A 26,474-nucleotide genomic window follows, 5' to 3' on the forward strand; every position below is an offset into this window, starting at 1 on the left:
TCTTAATTTCTTTTTCTGGAGAACTATACTATTACCCTATACCTTTGTTAGACAAAGCGTTCATCCCTTTATTCGGCGACTGATTGGCCTCGAGCCCAAGCTCACTATGATAAATCTCGAACAAATACAATCGGATTTTATGACGACAATTGCTTAATTACGGTTACGATTGGAATCTATATTATAATGTTAAGGGATTTTCCCAAAGTTCCGAAGGGATAGCTTCGGTGTCTTTTCACCTCCGACATATATATATGATAGATCCTCACTGCTACTAGATGCAATTAGTACGACAATGTAAATGTGGTATACAGGGTGGTTGGTAACTGGCGGTACAAGCGGAGAGGGGGTGATTCTACACGAAAAATCAAGTCGAAAATATAGAATGAACATTTTTTTTTTAATTCTTTTTTTTTTTTTTCAATTTTTCCATCGAGACAACGATCTACAGTGAGAACCGTTATAACGAGACGTGATAAAGTGCACGCGTACCGAGCGAAAATTCAAAGTCGATTTTCTCGAAAACAAAGCCTCAAACGAAAAATTTTTATTCTATATTCTCGACTTCTTTTTTCGCGTAGAATCACCCCCTTTCCGCTTGTACCACCAGTTACCAACCACTCTTTATATATGTATTTTTTTTTTTTTTTGCCTGATATAGAAACATTTTGTTCAGTTTGAAAATTGTGTTCTTTGTTGACCGCGCGGTCAGATTCGCATTCACACGCATACACGACAGTCACACCCGATCTGGACTTCACTGTCAGCACCTTAAAGATGCTTGACGCTTTTGACGCGGTTATATTCCATTCTTACATTAATGATTTAGAAATTAATTACGTGTTTAATCCGAATGTTTCCTGCATTATTGGTATCGGATACAAAAAAATATATACAGCACTTTTCACTTTTTATAGGAAATAAATATTGATTATTTGTCATATATCACGGTTACAGGACTTGATGCCTGTGATAACCTGAATAGTGATAGTGTTTAAATTGAGGTGTTTGGTAGCTGATAGTGCATTCAAGGAACTACTCATGATGTTTAACGAACAACAATTTATTAACAAACGATTTAACAGACAGAGTCAACAAATAACAATTAACAGATATGATATGACAAATAACTGGTAACAATTAACAACTAACAATTAACAATTAACATCAAGGGTTCGATCGGCACGTTTGCCACGCAATGGCATTGAGGATTTGTTCATTTGACAGTTCGAGACAGACTGTCCTTTTGCTCTATAAATCGAACGGATAGTTCGCGTCATTGACCATCGACATCCCCACTAGCGTACGTTCATTAGATGTACCGCGGCGGTTGGCGCGAATGGCCGCGAATTCGGCGGAAGAAGCGTGAGGATATCGCTGACACATTAGGCACGTCGGTGTTGCGCTTTGACGGCGTAGCGATTTAACAATTAACTGCGGCGATTCGGCACTCGTAACACTAACGGCAATGACCTCAGGTTCGATAACGAATCCGCGGTCAACGGGATTTCGAATTTAAAACTTTCGTCAAAGTCTAAGTTAGACTATATGTTAACAGGTGATCTCAGTCTACGGGGTTCCGCGAAAAGAAGTCTGCGTGTTCCATATATTTACCTTTTCGATGCTGAATGTGAAAGGTAAAAGTTTGTAGGTAAGCCCACCACCTGTGAACTCTGTTATTTAAATATATTTTATTAATGCTTGCCGCCAGGGACTTACAATCAGTGACGACAAGAAATTTTCGTCCACGTAGATAGTGCCGAAAATGTTTTACGGCGTTTACAACTGCCAAGGTCTCTAATTCATAGGGCGAATACTTAGATTCCTCAAGGGTAGTTCTTTTACTATAGTATTCTATTACCCTATTTATGTCTTCAACTTTATGCATCAAAATGGCACCATACCCCTTCGCACTAGCATCGGTATGTAGTTCGATCGGGTAATAGGGGTCGAACGTAATTAACACCGGCGCATTAGTCAGGATGGAAATTACCCTTTGTCTTATTATTTCATGCATATACATCCAAGCAACTATTTTTTTACTTGGAGCATGTGCAAGTGCATACAGGGGACGCATTAAATGTGCATATTTAAAAATGAATTTTCGAAAGTAACAGGCTAAACCTATGAACTGCCTAAGCTCTCTGGTTGTCGTTGGTGGGGGTAAAGAACGCAAGGCTTGTATTTTACCCGGGTTTTGACAAACGCTTCCGTTATGAATTATATATCCCAAACAGGATACCGACGTCTTTAAAAAAGAGCATTTAGAAAAATTAAAAGAAAATCCAGTTTTAACAAGTATATTTAATACAGTATCCAATCTTTCTAAAGCTTGATCTATCGAGTCGGCAATGATTAGGACATCATCAGAGTAAACAACAACGTATGAATAAACGAGGTCGCCTAAGGCATTGAGGATGGCCCTCTGAAGAACGGACGGTGCATTTTTCAATCCAAACGGCATCACCATGTACTCATAATGTCCGTCGGGCGTAACGAACGCTGTATACTGCATCGAATTAGGATGAATGGGAATTTGGTGAAACCCGCCGGCCATGTCTAGGCTAGTAAAGTATCTCGCATTTTTCAGCCTCCTAATCAAACTAATTTTAAGAGGGAAAGGGTACTGATCTGTGACCGTATTCCTATTTAGCTCCCGAAAATCGACACACAATCTGTCTGAGCCGTCCTGTTTCTTCACGAGTAACATAGGGCTCGCGAATGGTGACCTACTAGGCCTTATGATTTTTGCTGTAATTAGTTCCTCTATCTTTTCATGCATTATTCTCCGCTCTTCCTTGCTAAAGTTGTAAGGATTTCTTCGGACGGTGATGTTAGAATCGATTAAATTTATTTCTAATTGGCCCGTACTTACGCGAGTACATGGGAAATCCGCAATGAACGAATCTTTAAACTCATTCAGAATAGAAATTAATCGACTTTTATCGTTACCGATTATATCTGTATCGACCTCGATAATATTGACCTCGTCTTCCGCGGTTTTGCTACACTCACTAATTGTCTTTGTTTTATAAATAACGAGGCTGTTTCGCGTAATATTTACGCCAAAACCTTGATTGAAAATTTCATGGCCAATCATGATATCGTATTTTAAATACTTATCATCAACTATGTGGAAAGTTATGTCCAATATATATCCGTTAATACATACAGTGGACAATAGCTGACACGTACTTTTAACACGAGTATTTGCTATTCCTCGTATTACTACTATATCAGTCGTTTGTTTGCCACAAAAATTCGAGGACAGGGAACGTTTAATTAATGAGCATTCGGCTCCAGAATCGAAATAAAATGGGTAGAACTCACCCAGGTGACTTAACGTACCAGTTGGGAACTCCACTACGCAGGAGTAGACTCGACGTTCGTCATCGAAGTCATGGTTTGTCCTCCGCAGGGACGGACAATAGGGACCGATATGGTCCTCCCCACGACTCTTGAAGCAATTAACCATTGAGGATATACTTAATTTCTTCCAGGACTTTTTTATAGGAAAAGGGTCTTCGGTCTTGATATCCGTTTCAAGTGCTATTTGTTCAATGTGCTGATCTTGTGCGCTCACTTGACGAAAATTGATAGCGTTGATTACTTCCGCCATAGTTACATCTTGCCACTTCACCTTCAGGAGGGAGCGGAGACGAATGGCGTAAGCTGCCATGTCTTCGTCTTTCTGCGGTTGTTCAATGCATATACTCATTAGCGTCGAGGCTGCTGTATCTTTACCACCAAAACGCGTAGTAAAAAGTTCCTTAAACATCGGCCAGGTAATCTCTTCGCCGTTCACTATCTGCGTAAACCAATGCGCTGCAGAACCCTTTAGAGCATTTTTTAAAGCAGAAACTAGCGCGCTGTCTTGTAAAGGGTTGTCCTTCATAAGCAGATTAGCAGCTGCGCACCATGCGGCTGGATCGGCGCCCGCGATTTCAGGGTCAAAACATGGTAGCACTAGATTTATAGGTTTCGCACTCGGTTCCAGCACCAGCGTCTCAATTAACTCGCGCATGATGTTCATATGTTCTTGCACTGCTATTACCGGCACTGATTCCACTTCCGATGTCGGGTTGGCGTTGGGATTAGGGTTGTGGACGCTTGATGAATCTCCACTGGCATTAGCCATCATGGTGATACAATAAAGATAGAGTTTTTTAACACAAGTATGGATACAACCGATTTAACAATTAACACTAACGGCAATGACCTCAGGTTCGATAACGAATCCGCGGTCAACGGGATTTCGAATTTAAAACTTTCGTCAAAGTCTAAGTTAGACTATATGTTAACAAGTGAAATATTCACGGATCGCAAAGACGTCACTTAACTTGTTGACGAGACTGTTCGTGAAAGAGTGACACTCCGTCACGGTGACGCTGCAGAGGAAAACTACGATGGGGTGTGTCTAAGGGCACGACATCATCGGATTCGTGGAGAAAAGTCTTCGTTCGGAAAGTGAGGGAAATTAACGCTGTTAATTGGTCAATTTCCATATTGGTGGTTAGATGCTAGCTTGAGGGAAAGTTGCTAGTGGGAAATGCGTCAACATCTGGTAATCATCTTACCTGAAGAATAGGGTCTGTTTATGGCGAGCCACCGGACAGAACCCGTTAGAATGTTTACTGTCGAGTGCCCCTACAACTATTTCTTCTTAATTCTTAATTTCTTTTTATGGAGAGCTATACTATTACCCTATACCTTTGTTAGACAAAGCGTTCATCCCTTTATTGCGGCTACGTTCGGCGACTGGTTCTCGCCCCGAGCCCAAGCTCACTATCGTAAATCTCGAACAAATACAATCGGATTTTATGACGACAATTGCTTAATTACGGTTACGATTGGAATCTATATTATAATGTTAAGGGATTTTCCCAAAGTTCCGAAGGGATAGCTTCGGTGTCTTTTCACCTCCGACATATATATATGATAGATCCTCACTGCTACTAGATGCAATTAGTACGACAATGTAAATGTGGTATACAGGGTGGTTGGTAACTGGCGGTACAAGCGGAGAGGGGGTGATTCTACACGAAAAATCAAGTCGAAAATATAGAATGAACATTTTTTTTTTAATTCTTTTTTTTTTTTTCAATTTTTCCATCGAGACAACGATCTACAGTGAGATCCGTTATAACGAGACGTGATAAAGTGCACGCGTACCGAGCGAAAATTCAAAGTCGATTTTCTCGAAAACAAAGCCTCAAACGAAAAATTTTTATTCTATATTTTCGACTTCTTTTTTTCGCGTAGAATCACCCCCTTTCCGCTTGTACCACCAGTTACCAACCACTCTTTATATATGTATTTTTTTTTTTTTTTGCCTGATATAGAAACATTTTGTTCAGTTTGAAAATTGTGTTCTTTGTTGACCGCGCGGTCAGATTCGCATTCACACGCATACACGACAGTCACACCCGATCTGGACTTCACTGTCAGCACCTTAAAGATGCTTGACGCTTTTGACGCGGTTATATTCCATTCTTACATTAATGATTTAGAAATTAATTACGTGTTTAATCCGAATGTTTCCTGCATTATTGGTATTGGATACAAAAAAATATATACAGCACTTTTCACTTTTTATAGGAAATAAATATTGATTATTTGTCATATATCACGGTTACAGGACTTGATGCCTGTGATAACCTGAATAGTGATAGTATTTAAATTGAGGTGTTTGGTAGCTGATAGTGCATTCAAGGAACTACTCATGATGTTTAACGAACAACAATTTATTAACAAACGATTTAACAGACAGAGTCAACAAATAACAATTAACAGATATGATATGACAAATAACTGGTAACAATTAACAACTAACAATTAACAATTAACACCAAGGGTTCGATCGGCACGTTTGCCACGCAATGGCATTGAGGATTTGTTTATTTGACAGTTCGAGACAGACTGTCCTTTTGCTCTATAAATCGAACGGATAGTTCGCGTCATTGACCATCGATATCCCCACTAGCGTACGTTCATTAGATGTACCGCGGCGGTTGGCGCGAATGGCCGCGAATTCGGAGGAAGAAGCGTGAGGATATCGCTGACACATTAGGCACGTCGGTGTTGCGCTTTGACGGCGTAGCGATTTAACAATTAACTGCGGCGATTCGGCACTCGTAACACTAACGGCAATGACCTCAGGTTCGATAACGAATCCGCGGTCAACGGGATTTCGAATTTAAAACTTTCGTCAAAGTCTAAGTTAGACTATATGTTAACAGGTGAAATATTCACGGATCGCAAAGACGTCACTTAACTCATTGACGAGACTGTTCGCGAAAGAGTGTCTCTCCGTCACGGTGACGCTGCAGAGGAAAACTACGATGGGGTGTCTCTAAGGGCACGACATCATCGGATTCGTGGAGAAAAGTCTTCGTTCGGAAAGTGAGGGAAATTAACGCTGTTAATTGGTCAATTTCCATGTTGGTGGTTAGATGCTGGCGTCACGTAAAATAAGAAAAAGAAATAAAAAAAAAGAGATTTGTAGTGAAAAATAAAAAAAGAAACTTTATTTTTCTAACAACAATCCACTTTACAATCCACTTCCGAACTCTAGGCGTGACTTTCCAAGACTGAAGCTCTTACAATTTGACTTTCGATCGGATCCGATTACTTTCTTTTGTCATCCCTCAACATCCCCACCGTCCATGCATTTGCTAGGTGTTCGAGACCGTTGCCACGTGCTGTTTCTTCTAGAACCTTCGGTCGAAGGACCGTTGGGATGTTGATGGTTCATTAGGCACTTCAGCGATATACATTGTCGCTGAGTGCCGCCACATCTTTATCTCCATCGTCAGTCCATCGGATTTGAAGTATGCCAGTCGTGACACTAGCTTGAGGGAAAGTTGCTAGTGGGAAATGCGTCAACATCTGGTAATCATCTTACCTGAAGAATAGGGTCTGTTTATGTACAACTATTTCTTCTTAATTCTTAATTTCTTTTTCTGGAGAACTATACTATTACCCTATACCTTTGTTAGACAAAGCGTTCATCCCTTTATTCGGCGACTGATTGACCTCGAGCCCAAGCTCACTATGATAAATCTCGAACAAATACAATCGGATTTTATGACGACAATTGCTTAATTACGGTTACGATTGGAATCTATATTATAATGTTAAGGGATTTTCCCAAAGTTCCGAAGGGATAGCTTCGGTGTCTTTTCACCTCCGACATATATATATGATAGATCCTCACTGCTACTAGATGCAATTAGTACGACAATGTAAATGTGGTATACAGGGTGGTTGGTAACTGGCGGTACAAGCGGAAAGGGGGTGATTCTACACGAAAAATGAAGTCGAAAATATAGAATGAACATTTTTTTTTTCATTCTTTTTTTTTTTTAATTTTTCCATCGAGACAACGATCTACAGTGAGATCCGTTATAACGAGACGTGATAAAGTGCACGCGTACCGAGCGAAAATTCAAAGTCGATTTTCTCGAAAACAAAGCCTCAAACCAAAAATTTTTGTTGTATATTTTCGACTTCTTTTTTCGCGTAGAATCACCCCTTTTCCGCTTGTACCACCAGTTACCAACCACCCTATATAATCTACAGCCACCAGTTACAGCTCACATATTCTCTGATAACCTCACTATGACACGTGGCAGAAAAAATTGAAGTTCCATGAATAAACTTCTGTCAACAGCCACCAGAAATCTTCTCGCTCAAAAAAACCCAAAGTATCTTATTCACTAAAAAAAACAACAACAAATGATTAGCCTCTGTCTGAATTACTCCTGAAAGACACTGAAATTAAATTTGTGGATACCATCATATTACTTGACCTCATCTTTGATCAAAAGTTGATTTGGGTACCTTATCTGAAATACATAAAAGATTCCTGCATTAAAAAGTTAAATACCATCAAAATGTTTGCCAATAATAAATGAGATGCTAACCAGAGATTTCCTTTAGAAACGTACATATATAGAGTATTAATTCGTTTCAAACTCAGTTATGATTCAACCATCTACAACTCAATCAAGGACATAATAAAAATAGTAGAATCAACTCGCATGTAGCACTAAAATTAGTCAGGTGACAGGTGTATACCGTACTTACTAAGTCTTAAATACTAAAACTTTCCACCACCCCAAACAATCCTGTTTATATTCATATCTTTTCCAACAGACACAGATAACTCTCCAATAACAAACCCATCAAACTACCTTCTCTCTTCTATTCCAGACTCTCCAAAATCTTACAATTACTGTAGTATCGGGGGAATTTAGGTATAAATTTTTCCCCGACTATTTACAATTTATTTACAATAAATTGACTGTACAGATATTAATTGGACAGAAAACAATGGTTGTTTAACTGGAACTAAATACAAAAATCGTACTTTATCTCAAACAATTCTCGCAACTCAACAATACTAACAACTCTATCTTTCAACAACGCTAACAACTCTACTCCTCGACTTCTCGACTAACTCTAACTCTCGATTCACACTCACTTCTCGATTCGCACACTCTGACCTCTCGGTCAATGCTCTTTGAACCCAAAATCGTCCTTCTTCTCTAGCGTTCTTTTCTTTTTTCTTAAATCTCACCACGCCCATGCTCCGCAAGAACTAGGTGACCTTAGTCACATAGGCTTCCTTCGATGTAAACTAACAACTGAAGGGCAGACGACACTGTTTTCATGACTCGATCGATCTCCAATTAGGCCCTTTTTTTCACGATACTACATTACTAAATATCGTAATGTTTCCTATCATCGAACGAAGACAAACAAAAAGAAGTCCCTTGGATTGTAAAATTTCCCAATCACCAACTTTGCCGAACATCCTAAAAATACAAAAGATATAGCAGAATACAGGAACCGATTCCCAGAGCTTAATAGCAACTATCTCTTCTTCATCCAAAACTAAACTAATCAGTTGATCATCATTAATGGGGTACTCTGCAAACATGCCGACATCAACGACATTACAAACTTTTTCATTTATATAGACTTCAAGAGCGCAAACAAAGTTCTAATGAACACGTATGTAAATAAACATCAACATATAGCAGTTCCATTCCGATTTTTCAAATAACAATGTAAGCATCATTTGGATCCCTGCTTACCAAAGAATACAAGATAATGAAAAGGCCGACGTTACAGCGAGAGATGCCGCAATCCTTAAATCTACCGATTGAAAAAAGGATCGAAATGTCTCGTCTAAGGACCGGACACATCAAAATAATCCACGAAGAACTAGTTACAAAGACAGAGCCGCCTTATTAAAATTTATGTCGCAACTAACAATTAACGATCGCTCAGATATTCTCTAAATATAAATATACAAAAATGGAAGTAGAGGCGCGGAATAGAACCTGACATAGCTTTCAGCTTTCATATCACAAGACTACATATACATTGACAAAACTATACCGAAATCGATACCGTACCGAGATACGTTAAGTACCAAAACCAATATATTACCGAGAACAGAAATAAATCTTTTTTTTCTTTTTTTTTTTTGTTTTTGTTATATGGTGGGTAAAAATTTTTCGATAATACTTTTATAGATCTTACAGATTTAAAGCTATTATATAAAGATACCGGTTTTACAGGGTGGTTGGTAACTGGTGGTACAAGCGGAAAAGGGGTGATTCTACGCGAAAAAAGAAGTCGAAAATATAGAATAAAAATTTTTCGTTTGAGGCTTTGTTTTCGAGAAAATCAACTTTGAATTTTCGCTCGGTACACGTGCGCTTTATCACGTCTCGTTATAACGGATCTCACTGTAGATTTTTAAAAAAATTAAAAAAAATTTTTATTTTATATTTTCGACTTCTTTTTTCGCGCAGAATCACCCCCTTTCTGCTTGTACTACCAGTTGCCAACCACCCTGTATATTTATACAAAAATAACTGCATATTAGTATACATTTTAGTATATACTTTTATCGGTAATTACTTCGGTTTCGTATTTCATCGTTTCTAATTTATAAGGTATTTTTAATTACATTTTTACGGTATTTTTAAGATACCCTTAATTTTTTGTTTATATTTAAGCTTTCAAATCTTGTCCGGATTTATTCGCTATACATTGCAAATGTATATACAGGAAACGTTCGATAATTCTAATTTAATATATGATAATTTAAATATCGGGACCTAAATATTGCAAATATGCAACACTTCTATTCTTGCAATAATGTATCTATGTAATAATTCTATTACTCGAAATTGAGATCTTAGATATGCTCGATGTAGAAAAGGACAACGCAAGTGAAAAATCTAGGGACTGAGAGTCGAAGCGTTCAGTAAACATTAGAGGGTCGCGACAAGCTAAGACCTTTAACTCAAAAATCAAAATTTTTTATTTTTGATTTGTGATGAATAAAACTTTTACCAATACGTTTGTTACATTTTTCTGATTAAAATAACACCAAACACGATATAATTTGAAGCATATTTGCTTATTTAACAAACGATAATTAAATAAATATCAATAAGTAAATATAATCCAAATTATATCATGTTTAGTTTCATTTTAATTAAATAGATCTCGCAAATACGATAATAAAAGTTTAATTTGAAAAGAGTAAAAAATAAAAGACTTTTAGTTTTGGATTAGTACCTAGATTCATTGCCTCAGCGATATCTGTCATTGGATCGTGCTACGCTATTCGATCGCAGCGGGTCGTCGAACTTTTTGGTGCGTCAGTAGAATCTCCCCTCTGCAGCGGGGCTGACGACTCTTCAATTATGCAGAGGATCTTTTTGTGCAATTATGAAATGTTTGATGTACATATGTAGACTTACGTTTTGATAATACAGTCTTTGAGAAACGACAAGACACAATTGCACATAGGTACATTTGATTTGGCAAGTAGAACAGTCATATTCAGCGTACTTGTAACTTCAGTTCCAGAAGTTGTAAACCAATTTTATTCTTCGGGTGGCAAGCAACGGATATTGCCATACAATATAGTCAATATCTTGATAGCTATATGTGCATGAACATTTCGGATCGTTAACTATGCGAACTCGAGCGAGAGACGCAGCAAAATTGTAATGATTAGCTGTGCAGCGATTGATCGTAACAATCAATTAGCGAGATAACTTTTTATTAAAAAATCAAACTCTTGTCTGATCACTGTAAAAATGTTGGGCAAAGTTTTCCTCTTTCTTTAAATTCAGTTCGATTACTGTATTCTTAGGGCTACATGTTAGTCACAGTTTTTTTAAATATATCCTCAATTGTATTAAGTAAAACAACTTGGATACCAATTTAAAAGAAAGTGTAGAGTACACTTACACTACATACTTACACTACATACGAGAAACACAGTTGGTGATGAATTTTTGTCTTTACGTTTTTGATCGAAATAAATTATTAAATAATTAAGATATTTTAATAATTTTAATCTATAAATTTACCTCTTTGATATCAGCTCGAAGTACTAAAATATCGTCGAAACATCACTGGTTAACCCCTTAACCTACAACTACGGGCATAGCCCGTAGTACGATGATCGGACCAAACGTAAATCAGTCCAAAATTCTCGAACGTAAATCGTAGGTTAAGGGGTTAAATTGTTACGTAAATAAGTATATCTCAAAGAAGAGAATAATCTCTTGATACTAACTCACATTGAAGTACTGAAAAAGCTATCTTAGCTAATTCGTACAATCCTGGCATATTATTTTTGTTTTTGTGTCAAAATTTTAAAATATTTTCTTTCGAATCCAAACGAAGACATTCTAAAAATTTTCCCATCATGCTCATAACGTGTAAGCTGTGTAGAGGAATATTCTTATTTAACTCCCTTAACATTTTTTCGACATCGACTACCTCATATTTATTTTCACATACAGTTGAAATATTCGGTGTATGGCTAGCTACTACGCGACATTTGATGTTCTTTTAATAATTTTTCTTTGTATTACCAAGTATGTATTAAATGGTTATTACATTATATTATTTGTGCTTGCGTTAATACTATGTTAAATCGCGAGTTGAAAAGTCTCTCCTAAGAAGACATCATTATTAAAGAGATTCTTTTCTCGACATATTATCGCTTCAACAAGGCTACATGCCAACGATATTTGGTCCTGGCAAATTCCAATTTACATTATGATCACGTTCGATAAAAGTCTCTAATCACAAGTTATTTCAACTTTAGTAGCTTTCTTTTGTTGAGATACGTGCTGGGATTAGAGAACACGTTAAATCTTCAGCTTATAACCATGTCAGTGGATGTAAATGTTGGTCTTTATTTGATTCATGGCAGCATTTTTTTAATTCTAAAAGATGTTCCAACATATCCAATGTTCAGTGCCAGCGTGTAGGACGATCTATTATTGGCTTTCTCTTTTGCATTTAATACGCTTTTTACTCTTGTTGCTTCTAACTGTTTGCGCACTCCTCTGCCCTCATTTATTATAGCTGCAGTTTTTCCTCTTTCGAAACATCTGAGACAATTAACTGGACTGTATGAGCTGCACAACGAATAAATCTAACTTGACATTTCAATTTTTTAGTATTTTCGTCTTTATCTTCAAAATTTAAAGTGACTTGTTTGTCACACCTGATGGTGAAAATTATATTATTACGTCAATATGTAATAAATTTCTATCATCGTATCATCTATCGTGTTTGCTATTAAAATATTCTAAGTGAATCTGTAAGTTTTACGAGCTTAATCATGTTCGAGCCGTTATCAGTTATAACACATCTGATGCGTAAATATTCTGTAAATAAGGACATTTTTGAAAATTTATTTTATATTTAAAGCAGTATATCTGTTGTAAATTTCTTTTTCCTGCTAGAGTTTTTAAAACAAGTTTTATTCCTTCCATGTATTGTACATTTATACTTAAAAATGAAGGATTGATACAGATCGCAGCGTCATACTAATGCCAATAATTTGCTATTGAGTTTCTCCCTAAGTCGATTATGATACAAGTTTGCTTTCGTAATAACAGCATTACGCACTTCTTTTGAAGAAATATTTAAATTTGAATTTGAACATGACGAAACTATATTGATAATATTATGAAAAGCGGTATCATTAATTGAACTGAAAGACCACCGATGTAATCGTCATTAGATTTACGCATTCGTCCTACAAGCCTTGCTGAATGCGTTTATTCCTATTATTAGAATCTAGTGGTTGCTCTATTTTTCGCTTTTGATTGCCAAACATGACCGATATAAATTCAGCAGAATAGTTCAAAGATAAACGTGACAATAAATTAATGTCGTGCTTTTTCTAAAAGTATGCAAATATAACTCATAGAATAATAATCAATTATAAATACTTGCTGTAACTTCATGACATATGTTGAATCGTAATTGAAATATTCGTGCAAAATATTTGTTTCCCTCCTGCTCATTTCTTCTATATAGATATTAGAATACTGACACTATATACTAACCAATGATTCAAAAATAAAGTAATATACTAATAGCATATTAATACACTAATAATATACAAATAAGAAATAATGATAATGAACAATAATAATAAATATTAATAGAGTAAAGTAATAAATTCTGAAATAAATTAAGAAATGTCAAAACTCTTTCTCCGCCGTTAGTGCCTATTCGCTCGCTGCTCGATCATCGGATTGATGAGTCTCCATGCTCTTGTCACCGATTTCGAGAACAAATTTTCATTTGCTTATATCCATTTCGCATACATTTTGTCGTTAAACCTGGTCGCGAGTCAGAGTCGCGATGTTCATGTTTGGGCCAAAATCTTCATCGCGAGTCTGACTCGATAAAGTACAGGAAGGGGTTAAGGTATGAAATCCTGCATAAATTGACAAAGCTCAGTAGATGAGGATACTTTGCTAGAAAGAAAACAACCTCGTTTAATGATATTTAGCAGAGACGAATGTTCGACCGTTGGCGGAGAGACGCGGTCGCGGTAGAGCGCACCAACGAGAGTCGTAAATTCTCGTTACGGTACGATGATCGATGCCACGAATCAGCCGATCCCCTATTTCGATTAAGATAATAGGGGTGGTTGAAATGATTATAGTACTGAATTAACAGGTTAAATATACACTTTATTGCAACAATTTTTCCCCGAAGAATATAAAGTGAAGAGATGACTAATAAGTTGAAATGTATGCTGTTTGAACATGGGGAAACTTTTCTCATTTTTTACTGGATTGAATAATAACACTAAGGGACTTCTAGACTTGAACGATGTTTTATAGCCATTAAGGGCCTTGACGGTAAAGTAAAAATGCTTAATTTTATGACAGTTCCTTAGGATTATTGCGGTCCAACTAATTATATTTGTATAACTGGTGTGTGTCTTGACCAAGGGATGGATTCTGGTTTATGTAGAGGGTAATGGGACGTAACAACGAAAAAGAAAACACTGTAATACTATTGACTAAGAACAGGATAGAAGTGACATTAAATGGAATTCCGTGTCTCATGTTCTGAAATATTACAGTGCACTTCACGTCCCCTATAATTTATAAGGTCGTGTTGCGACGACTGTAATTATGTCAAACAGTAGGGATATCCCTAGTCTTTGATTATCCGATACGTTTGAACGCGCTCCGTTTATTCAAACAAAACTTTAGTTAATGCTCGATCAAATAAACTTCATTGAATTCATTTATCTGAGCGTGAAATACCATTATATGAACGACAGATTGTAAGTACATAGTAAAGACAGTAAGCATTTGTGGCAGGATTTTCAAATTAAGGAGATTCTCATGCATATTAAATAGAAATTACAGACGTTATTAAATAAAATTGTTAAGATATAGAGAGGATTCGGAAATACAAATAGTTTACTTTATTCAGCATACAACAGTTATACACATATCTTATACTCTGAAGACCTCGTAATCCTACTCGCACACACGCTTGTTATCAACCGACTCTTCCAGATGCTTCTTAACGACTGCCAACGGTCCTTTTTCTCAACTCAGCCAGGACACCCTCTAACGCTTACACACACATTCACATGTACAGTGTAAATGTATCATCTTCCTAACAAAAATAAAGTGAGTAATTAAATGAATAGTTGAACTGAAACAATACTGTGACGTAATCCTATATTAAAAAGTAAAACAGAGTTATGTGAGGTATGTGTGAAAACATATTAGTTTTATATATTTAATAATTAATTGTTGAACAATGGTGTATGCGTACAATCAACTTAAGAAAATTTATAACTTGTTATAAAATATTATGATGGATCGTAAAAATCACAAATATATGTCGGGTTTGTCGGGTTGGCGTTAATCTTTGGGGCCCGTTGCGCATCTTCATTAGGACAAGCCATCGTAGTTGTTCAATGGAGATTATATTTACAACTATATGTACAAGTGTTGATTTAACAGGGTTTAACAACTAATCGTGGTAATTAGACACTCTTAATGTAAAGACGATGTTCTTAGGTTCAACAACGAATCCACGGTCAACAGGGAAAACTCTTTGTTCAATAGAATATATTTTGAAACACAAAGTGACGTTAGCTGTGGCGCTCGGTATCATTCTGACTGACAGACAAGACGATGTGTGTAAACTCTCCAAGGTGATCGCAAGAATAAAAGACTGATACGATCGCATTTGTCAATTGCATATTGACCGGGGATATCGACAAAATTCCAGGCGCCGTTACTAGGCAGACCCGCGTAGAGCCGACATTGCTCCTGCCCTGGGCTTGTTTGTTAATACAGCGTGTGCCCCTCAATATTGGTACTTCTTCTGTTAAGTAAAAACGTTCATCCCGTGACCGTGGCTACGTTCGGCGACCAGTTGTGTCACCTTGACCCCAAGCCCACTGTCACAAATCTCGGGCAAACATAATCAGATCGTATGACAACAACTACTTCTAAGTTCTATTATTTAAGTACAGCTATAATAAATAGTTTAGACCAAAGTATCGGGGATGTTCCCAAAATTCCAAAAGAAAGGTCCGATGTCCCTACATCTCCGACATATAGTAAGAAAATTTCGAAAAATTTGTAATTATTATTATATAAATTGAAATATTATATATGTAAATTCTTCTCCCCTTGGAATGGGTGAACATTCTTCATCACTGGTAAACTTTATAGTATTTATTATTTTAATAGCATATTATAGCACAATTATTTCTGTCATAAAGTAAAATATTTTTGTTACAGTACTTAATAGATTGACACAATCCGAAGTAAAAAACTAGTACCATGAAAATGTAAATTTAGTTTTAGCTTGTAAAAGATATGAAAATTATAAAAATCATCATTGCAACAAATTGGTAAAGGCACCAGTTTACAATACAAATTAAAAATACACAATTTGATTGTGTTATAATAGAAATATCACTTTTCATGAAATCGAGAAACATCGCGCATTGTGAGTCGCACCTGACGAACAATTTTCCGGGACGTTGTCAACGGTATGTCTAATCTAACTACGTATAATGCTCATCTGCTCGCACGCGGGCCCACTTTTGCTTCACTTCCGCAAGATCGAAAAAAAACTTTTACTTACATATTAATAATTTAGTTATTAATTTATGACATTTAAATCATTAGTTTGTACATTTATGTTATTAATTTATACCACTCAACAAATCGTTAATTTATAACATTGAAGTCATTAATTTATAATACTCATGTCATTAATTCAGAACAATTCTACTCTTAATTTGTAAAAATTACACCATTAATGTATAACAATTTGTTATGCATTTGCATTAATTATATTATTAATGTGTAACAGCGCTATCGTTAGTTGAAAAGAATCCTACTATTAACTTAAAAAAATACCATCAATTCGTAACAATTAAATTACACTTCACGCATGTGTACGCATACAGTGGGACAGGTACATCCTAATATTAATTAATTAGTTTCAATAATCTTTGTAATAATCTGTGGGATAATTCTGTGGGAAATGGATGTATGTAATGCTTACTTTTAAATTTGTAAAAATCCATAAATCGTTGTGTGGGAGACATATGTTGCCTGATGTTATTTTAAGTTTCATTGTAGTTTTAACTCTCAGCATAGACAGCCAACGTGGGATGCATGCCTCTTAGCTTTAATCAATCATAAGATAGATACACCTTACTAAATTATTAGGATCCGTCGTGGGTTGTCGTGGAATATTGCAAGGACAGTGACGGATGTGTATGTTTTGGTTTTAATTAATTTTAAGTTAAATATATCTAGGCTAAGTTCATTGTGCGCGCTTTTTTTACAAACATACATTTTTTAATTTAAAGCGAAAAGTTAAAAGTTCCATTATCTAGTCCTTTTAAATAATAAATTATTCCTAATTTTAAATAATAAATTATTAAATAGGACAAATTGATTTAACAAAGTGTTTACAGTTTTAATTTTTTAAATTTCGCTCCAAGATAAAGTCTTTGATATAAAATGCTGCCAGTAGGGCTACGATCTAATGTACTTTAATTCAAGTAGGTTATAGAGGTAAGATTTAGATACAGTTAATTTTATGGCTCATTATTGGACAGCGAAGGACGATGAGGGACTTATTCTACGTTTCACGTTTTATTGTTATTTCTAAACCTTAGTTTTAAGCCTTAATTTTGAACCTAAGTTTCAAGCCTTGGTTTTAAGTCCAAGTTCTAACGCCTAATTTTAAATCTTAGTTTTAAGCTTCACTTTGAAGTTTCAGTTTCAAACTGGGTCGTTAGTTTTAAATATTATTATTAAGTTTTAGTTTTAAACCACGTTTGTTTTGAGCCTTAGTTTTGGTATATTTGTGGAGATCGAATATTTGATCCATTTATGTATTTATTTACAAAAGTTAGATGTTGATGATCTTTTGCTGTTTTCGTTGGTCTTTGTTTGGAGGTCTTGATTGGGAGTTTGTAAAGGCGAAGATAGAAAACATTAAAAAGTTCACAATTTTATGTTTCAGACATATGAAATTACAATTTTATTTGAAATTAATTAAACGAATCATTCAATTATTACAATGCAGTAATTTATTATTTTGATAGCATGTAGTGTTTTCTACAATATTATAAAGAAATAAAATTCTGTATTAAACGAATCATTCAATTATTACAATACAGTAATTTATTATTTTGATAGCATGTAGTGTTTTCTACAATATTATAAAGAAATAAAATTCTGTATTTTGATTTTTGATTATAGGATATTTTGTTCTATATTTTATTTATAATTTTACACAAGACATTAGTTTTAATTCAAATCAATACTACCAGCACTATACTCAATCGATAACATCACATGCGACACGAAAACAATATGGGGGAGAAGGTTAGACGATTCCCACAAGGTGGGATTTGAAAATCATTCAATGTCATGTCCGTTTCTGTATAATTAAACAAAAGTATTACGTGTTAGTTCCACATTACCTCATGTGTGGTAACACTAATATGTAACGCTTTTATTTAATTATTGATTGTTTTAATAAACTTATTTCTCTTAGTTATGAGAAGAAAATAATATACTTTTGTTAATTCGTGAATCTTAACCTTATTTCTTTTATCAGTTCTTTGTTTCGTGTACTTAACACGGATTCGTATAACAGATATTTCTTGGGAACCTAATAACCTAATTACAGCGTTATACAGGAAATATCTTGCTACTATTGAAGTATCAACTTTTAACATACTATTTGGATACTAAATAATTAAATATATGTATATGAAATATACCTACAAAAAGTGTACATATACATTTATATATGTTATATTGAATATTCTATATTAAATTAATATATATATTTGAAAAATTTCTCAAAAAGAAATTAAAAATCGAATTATCATATGTATATGGTACTACAGCCAATAATGCATAACGAGAAACTCTGATTCAGATCTATAGACAGAAATAATTTTAGTCATGTAAAATTGTTCATTTACATTGGAGATGTACTTCATTTATATCGCATAAACAAATGTTAATCATGAAAATGACGATTCATTATTTCAAATTACTATTCCCAACGTTAATTTCGAACATCTCATTGAACGACGTATATATCATGCTGTAAAATTTTTCATATGGTTTCAGATGTATGTGTCGCGCAGTTAATGACTAAATCTCGCTGATTTATAAAATTAATATACAAAATATTTATTGGATTGGCAACTAAGTGATTGCCGATTTTGCCATTAGGTGGTAATGACAATACATTACACGAATGAAGTAATGTAATTTTATTACAAATGAATTGTAGAGGTTTATGTGTAGAGGATGGTTGGTCGGTGAGGTTTAATGGACGAGATTGCTCGCTGTTGAAACCGTCGAATATACAGGGTGGTTGGTAACTGGTGGTGCAAACGGAAAGGGGGTGATTCTACGCGAAAAAAGAAGTCGAAAATATACAATAAAAATTTTTCGTTTGAGGCTTTGTTTTCGAGAAAATCGACTTTGAATTTTCGTTCGGTACGCGTGCACTTTATCACGTCTCGTTATAACGGATCGTTGTCTCGATGGAAAAATTAAAAAAAAATTTTTTTTAATTTTTATTCTATTTTTTCGACTTCTTTTTTCACGTAGAATCACCCCCTTTCCGCTTGTACCACCAGTTACCAACCACCCTGTATATCAAATAATAAATATACAGGCTGCTGTCCACACAAGTGTAACGTTTCTATTCCATAGTTACATAATCTATGGAACAGGTTTATGTAGAACTTATGCAAAATTTAAGAACTTGCTCAAAAACTTTTCCATGTATGTCCAACTATACTCATAAATCTGTAACGCAGTTTTCAAAAGCGAACATGTGGTTTATACCTTGCAATGAAGGAATATAAAAAATGTTCTTTTTCTCTTAAAATTATTATTCCAATTTTTTCTAAAATTTTATTTATTAAGCTTTTATCAAATTTTATCAATTGATTTGTTTCTTCTTTATTTTCTTAAGATAATTGTTTTCAACTTTTATACTTTTAAATGACATCACGTCACCAAATACTGCTTTAACTTCGTATATATACATACATATGTTGTTAATGAACAAAATATTCGAATAAATATTTTTATTGAATTTTATTAGATACTTTATTCCTTCCTCATCTTCGTCAAATAGAAATTCTTTTCATTTATATGCCTTCAAATGACACCGGTTTTCCAAGTCTTTAACTCTATATGTATACGTTAGAAGAATCAACAATGATTTAAAAGGAAGGAAAGTAAAAGTAGCAAAAATGAATTGTAACGGGGATGGTGAAAGCAACTTGCGATCACAATTTAATCATCGTGACATTTCACAGCAATTTAGCTACGTACAAATAACTCTTCGCACAAAAAGAAAAAAGTAAAAAAAAAGGCGGAGCAGGAAAAAACAGAGCAGGAAAAAGATAAACTAGATGCACGACGTAGCACGAAATACGATCTGATGACGACTTTGGTGAGACAAGGGCTTGTAATTGACATAGCAATTAATTTAATTGGACCGCTCTAGGGTTTTTGCTTTCTCTTCTTTTTGGAGGGATTTTATCTCCACTCTTTCAATTCCCTTTTGTGTTTTCGTCGACTCGAATCACTGATCATGGCGAATTTGTTTCTTCATTGCTTACAATGCTGTTCAACTATGAAAAGAGACCTCATCTGTTAAAGAATCAATTTCTGGTAAATCGACGTAGATTTCTACAGTTTCAACCATTAACATTTGAAAATCACAGAAGAAAAACATAATAAATCATATTTCTGATGTTTTACAGAGAGATAATCTTAAAATTCCAGGGTAAATCGTCGGGAAAATGATATTTCATTAATATTAATTTGTTTAATTTAATTTATAATACAGGGGTTTCTAGTCCGAAGAGTGCGAATCGTAAGATTTTAAATTTAAGGCGATAAAAAGATTAGTATAGACGAGGTTTCTTGACGATACTGCAGAATTTAGCATAATTAGTTATCTTCTGTCTTTTAGTAATGTAGCGGTACTCAACAACAAAACTTTCCAACGTTTCGTCGGTACAAGTATCATCGAAGCATAAGTGCCGACAGGCCTAATGAGTCATCGATATCTTTACGGTCCTTCCCCCGTATATTTGCAAGAAAGCGTACGCGGCAACAACGCCTAACGAACGCGTGCGTAGTGGGGATATTGAGGGGCGACAAAAAGAAACGAATCGGATCAAGAAGACAGTTGAGTTGTAACCGAGAAGGGAGAATGGTCAGTAGGAATTGAGAATTGTACGAAAGAGTCGAAAAGTAAAGATTGTTAATAAATATACTGTTGAACACCACCTAGTCTGGCACCCTACACATCCTACACTAAAATCACCTCAGTAGCACTTTGCTGGATTTTAGTAAGATATCTAGGGCAAGGCAAGATGAAACTTATATGAAACGCACTTATTACAAGTTTTAAGACAATTTTATTCATAGGGTATAGGATTCTTAGAAGCGAGTTTTTGACTGTACCGTAATAATTTTTGTACAGGGTGGTTGGTAACTGGTGGTACAAGCGGAAAAAAGAAGTCGAAAATATAGAATAAAAATTTTTCGTTCGAGGCTTTGTTTCCGAGAAAATCGACTTTGAATTTTCGCTCGGTACGCGTGTTTATCACGTCTCGTTATAACGGATCTCACTGTTGATCGTTGTCTCGATGGAAAAATGAAAAAAAAATTAAAAAAACAGAATTTTTATTATATATTTTCGACTTCTTTTTTCGCATAGAATCACCCCCTTTCCGCTTGTACCACCAGTTACCAACCACCCTGTATAATAATAAGAATAATTATATAATGTAAATAATAATATTGATAGAACTATGAAGTATTTTCGGCGAAGAAACGTAATTTCAAAGCAAAAATATCAAACATGATTCTTTTAGTTTGTTATAAGGATGTAATTAAATAAGTAATATAGTATAATATTAATATAGATGACGTAGCAGGTATCTCAGTATTTTAAATTTCTTAATCGATCGATTTCATTTAATTGAAGCGAGTATCAGATAAATCAGGAAATCAAGTTTTTCAATCTAGTAATTGAATCTGTTGATTTCCTGCCCAATATCCTAAATCTTAATCAACGATGGTTGATAGAGTGAAATATAAGTGAGCTTTCAACAGAATATCACGTATTCCAACATAATAGAAGAAATATGTATCCGTTTATACACAGTTTATCTCATTTTTGTATTATTAATTTAACAGTTCATTTAATCACTTTAATTATCAAATACATTTTTATAAATCTTATTATTAACAGCTATAGAATTAAATCAATGAAAGTAACTATTGTAAAGCTAAACCCCTGAAAATTCATAAAATGATAGAAAAGCCATCATATTTTTTTTTCTTTATTTATTAGTATTTACAATCAATTCTCGCATTGAGAATTTTCAGTAATCTTTTTCTGGCGTGGCGCAGTGACATGGCTAAATATTTATAATAAGTTGATATTTATTATAGATAAGTATAATTCATAAGTAAGTGTTGTAAATAAGTAAATATTACTTAATATAAATATCTAATTAAATCTAGTGTTTAGGTCTAACAAAGCCATCATATGAAAAGGAAATGATAGATAGATCTATAGAGTACATATTTAATTTTGATATCTTTTTCTACAACTAAGAAATGCTGTAAGAAAACATGTAATAAAATGAAATACTCTAAAGTAATTATACATAAATAAATAAATATTATTGATTGTTGGAATACAACGATACAGATGAGGTGATCGATCGATCGGATTCTTCCCTTCGTTGCCCAGCGCTATCCCCACTAGCGTGCGTTCGTTAGATGTACCGCGGCTGCTAGCGCGTGCATGCTCTTCCGAGAATTCGGCGGAAGAAGTATAAGGATATGGACGGAACATTCGGCACGTCGGTGTCGCGCTTTGACGGCATAGCGTTTTGCATCGCGAAGCTGCTGGAAGGTTCCGTGACACGTGCCGCCACAAAGCATCCACATAGGTCACACTCATTACTGCATAGAGAGTGGGGATTCAAAATCTTTTCAGAGGGCCATGGATCACTTAGTCAGTCTGAGAATAACTAGCCAACTGTCAACATTCATAACGTTTACTTGTATTTTACTATAACTTTGTTTAATAAAAATCATATAGTATTGTTTCAATACAAACATTGTGTCTTCCATAGTTTATTAATCTTAATTCCTAGATTAAATTCTAACATTGATTATGTCAGAAAAGAAACTGTTGATACAGGTGTTTCGTAGAACATAATCAGAATTTCACTTAGATGAAAATAAGCAGGATTCATGTAAATGAGAGGTTCTGCTTTAGCTTCGAAAGATTGACCGGGCATGCTCCAGAAGCTCTATCTCTTGAAAAACAATTTTTACATATAAAAAGAAGTCAAACTACTGCAAAATCACCTAGAAACATTCATAAAAATGCAAAGCAAGAACATGGCATGGATTATTGCTCTGTGATATGGTAAGCATCGAATAATATAATTAAACAAATGAATTGCTCTTCGAATTGTATTACGAACAAACTTTATTATGTAATTATCTAATTAGCAAATTGTATTATGAAAATTAATTATTTACATAATTGGTAATTACCTAATTATACCTTTATCAATTATAAACACTTTGATACAATTATCCTTTATACAACTAACCTTTTACATAATTATCAATGTTTAAATTTTTGCATTTTGACAAATATATTCGTCTAACGTATAATATATTATAACTAATATCTTCATATATATGTATGTCGGAGATGAAAGGAACCTTCCCTTTGGAATTTTGGGAAAATCCCTTAACACTTCAATCTAGATTCTACCATAGCCGTAATTAAGCAATTGTCGTCATTCAATCCGATTGTATTTGTTCGAGATTTGTGATAATGAGCTTGGCCTCGAGGTGAAATCAAAATCGTGGAGCACTTTATTAAATCTATTGACTCCACTCGACTTTTAGGTATAAATTTTGTTTATACAATGGCTTTTATACCTCATTTACATTATGTATAAAAGAAGTGTATAAAGACCTTGAATACTGTGAAGTTTACGTTCACGTATTGATTGCAGAAAAATATTTTTAACGAAAAGGAACATTTTATTAACAGAATCAAAACTGTCTCTTACCAGGGATTGTGCTACATTTTTGTGCAATAGTTTCCTGATCAAGGTCCTCTTTAATTATAATAATTACAAGAATTAACAGAACTATAACAAAAGACAGCAAATAATACAATAGTAATTTAGTTTTGTTTTCACATATAGGTCGACTTGGCGATAACGAAGAAGCCGGTACTCTGGTTAAAACAGCAACTACAGAGCAAACGGATAACTGTATTTGTATTCTATTTGCTGATTTTCGTGAATCATTCAAGTACGAATGTAATTTGAATACAAAGGAATAAATAAAAACACAAATAAAAGGGAAGGAAGGGTAGAAAAATAATACGTTCAATATTATTTTAAAGACGATAATAAATCATAGTTCGGAAATAAAGATCTCTTAGAAGAGTTTGTTGTTATTATCAATCGGTGTATCAGGTGTATCAGAAGTCAGATCATTACAACCTTTCTGCGTCTCCTTCACGTGCTGCAATTATAAGTAGTGCAAAATGCAGTTGTAATTTCGGAAAGCAGGATTTAAATCCTATATTTTGACAATATCCCTTATTCAGTTTCCATAGAGTTGATCTAATAAAGAATTTAAATAAAAATAAACTGTACCCACCACTGAGTAGGAGATCCTTTATGAACTAGACATTGGAGTATGTTGTCATGTACCACCGTTTTTTTTTTTAATTTAATTTCCAAACTATTCTTGCTGAATAATTATTGTAAATAGTAAATAAATTAAAAAAATATATACTCTACTGATTAATATACATTATTAAATGTACTAATTGATAAATAAATTGGATAAATATATTCTATGGAGGAAATGCAGTTAATAAATTTTCAGACATTCATGTTAACAACAAAGATTGCAAAATATACAAAATGAGAAAAAATTTCAGTACAATATAAAAAACAACGTATATATAATTTATCTATAAGAATTTATTAGCAGTAAAATAAATACTACTATACTTTTTGTAAAGCAAAGGTATTAGTGAAGAATTATTGCTATTAATACAAAATAAATGGTCAAATGTGACGATAATTAACGCAACTTTTACATTTGATTGTATTATTATTAGGATATTTTGGCGCGATTTATGTGGAACCTGTGCAAAGACCTCGCAAGATGTTTCAACAGATTCATTTTAAAACAAACACACGATGATATAAGAAAAACAAACTTTAATCCACTTGCGAAACAATGACAATGAAACTGGAAAGTTCTTCTGTAAAGTTTTTCAAGCAGAAGCTATGCTCAACGCGAAACTGCTGTTCTTTTCAGTCTCTATTTTCCTTTCTTCACTACTGTTGTACTTTGAAATTATGAAATTAAAATAATCTGCTTTAACTCGAACTGAAACTTACTTTCAAACGAATTTAAATTAACTCAAATGGGTTTGGTTATGCGTTTCAATAAGAAACCGCTTGAAATATGCTTGATGAATACTAATGTTCTTTTATATCAGTTTTGTAAAATACTTCTAGATCGCTTATGTAATAACAATAGAAATATTATGTATATAAATTGCTGTTGACGATGTAACTTTTATTTCCTCCAATAAATAATAATTAGTATGGCGCCAATAAAGTAGATATCAAAAATAACTAGTTCTAAGAGAAATTTGACCCACCCGTGGCAGCTTCTGACCTACTTACTGTTTCTATTACAATAGGTCATGTGCGGCAGATTCATTGACCGTGCGCATCACTGCCTTCAAGGAATTTTCCCGAATTTTTACCACACCCTTGCGGAGGGCTTTTCTTAGTAACGAGACGAGCCTTCGCGTGTCCTCGTTAACGAAAGTCACCGATCTCAAACAGTTAAACATTGTACCGACGCGGAAGACGCGCTTTCACAAAGAGATTATTCTATACTCGTTTTCATATGTTTCTCTAGCATAATTTTTACTTTTTTTAAATTCAATTAAATTTTAAGCAGAATTTAATCCGGATATAGCGACTTTTTAATTAAAAATTTGTCAAATAAATAATTTACTTAAATCGAACTGTAATGACTTATTTTTTATAATTATCATAACTATGTAGCTATGACAGAATATTATGACAACTAACTTGGTTTTCAGAGTAAAATTAGTATTCATAATTGTCAAATTTCATAGAAGTATTTTGTTACGCGACACGTTAATTCTTTCATTGAATTAGAAGTTAGATTAAGTAAGGCTACTTCTAAGCTGATTGAAAGACTAGGTATTGATGTAAACAGTGATATTTAAATAGTAATTATATGTATCAATATATGTAATAAATAGTAAAAACTATTATTGCTTTTTCAATAAGTACTTCAGATTTATATGTAGACTAGTGACTATAGGAATCATAGTAAACGATACCTCTAATTATTAAACTGTACTAATAGAGAACATGACAGTAGTTGATCCAGATTATCAAGGAAACGATTCGTCGGCCAAAATAATATATTTATGAAAATTAGGGATTTAGAATGTAT

At 34.2% G+C, this 26,474-nt stretch overlaps 1 protein-coding gene across 1 annotated transcript in view; it reads right to left on the bottom strand.

The window, feature by feature from the left end:
- The window catches only part of LOC138184168 (uncharacterized), a 353,608-nt gene that overhangs the window by 206,930 nt on the left and 120,204 nt on the right, over positions 1-26,474 (bottom strand). The gene's annotated exons all lie outside the window — the stretch shown is intronic.

This window comes from Bombus flavifrons, chromosome 1, assembly GCF_040668555.2.
Source record: "Bombus flavifrons isolate JBK064 chromosome 1, iyBomFlav1_principal, whole genome shotgun sequence".
Lineage (NCBI taxonomy): Eukaryota > Metazoa > Arthropoda > Insecta > Hymenoptera > Apidae > Bombus > Bombus flavifrons.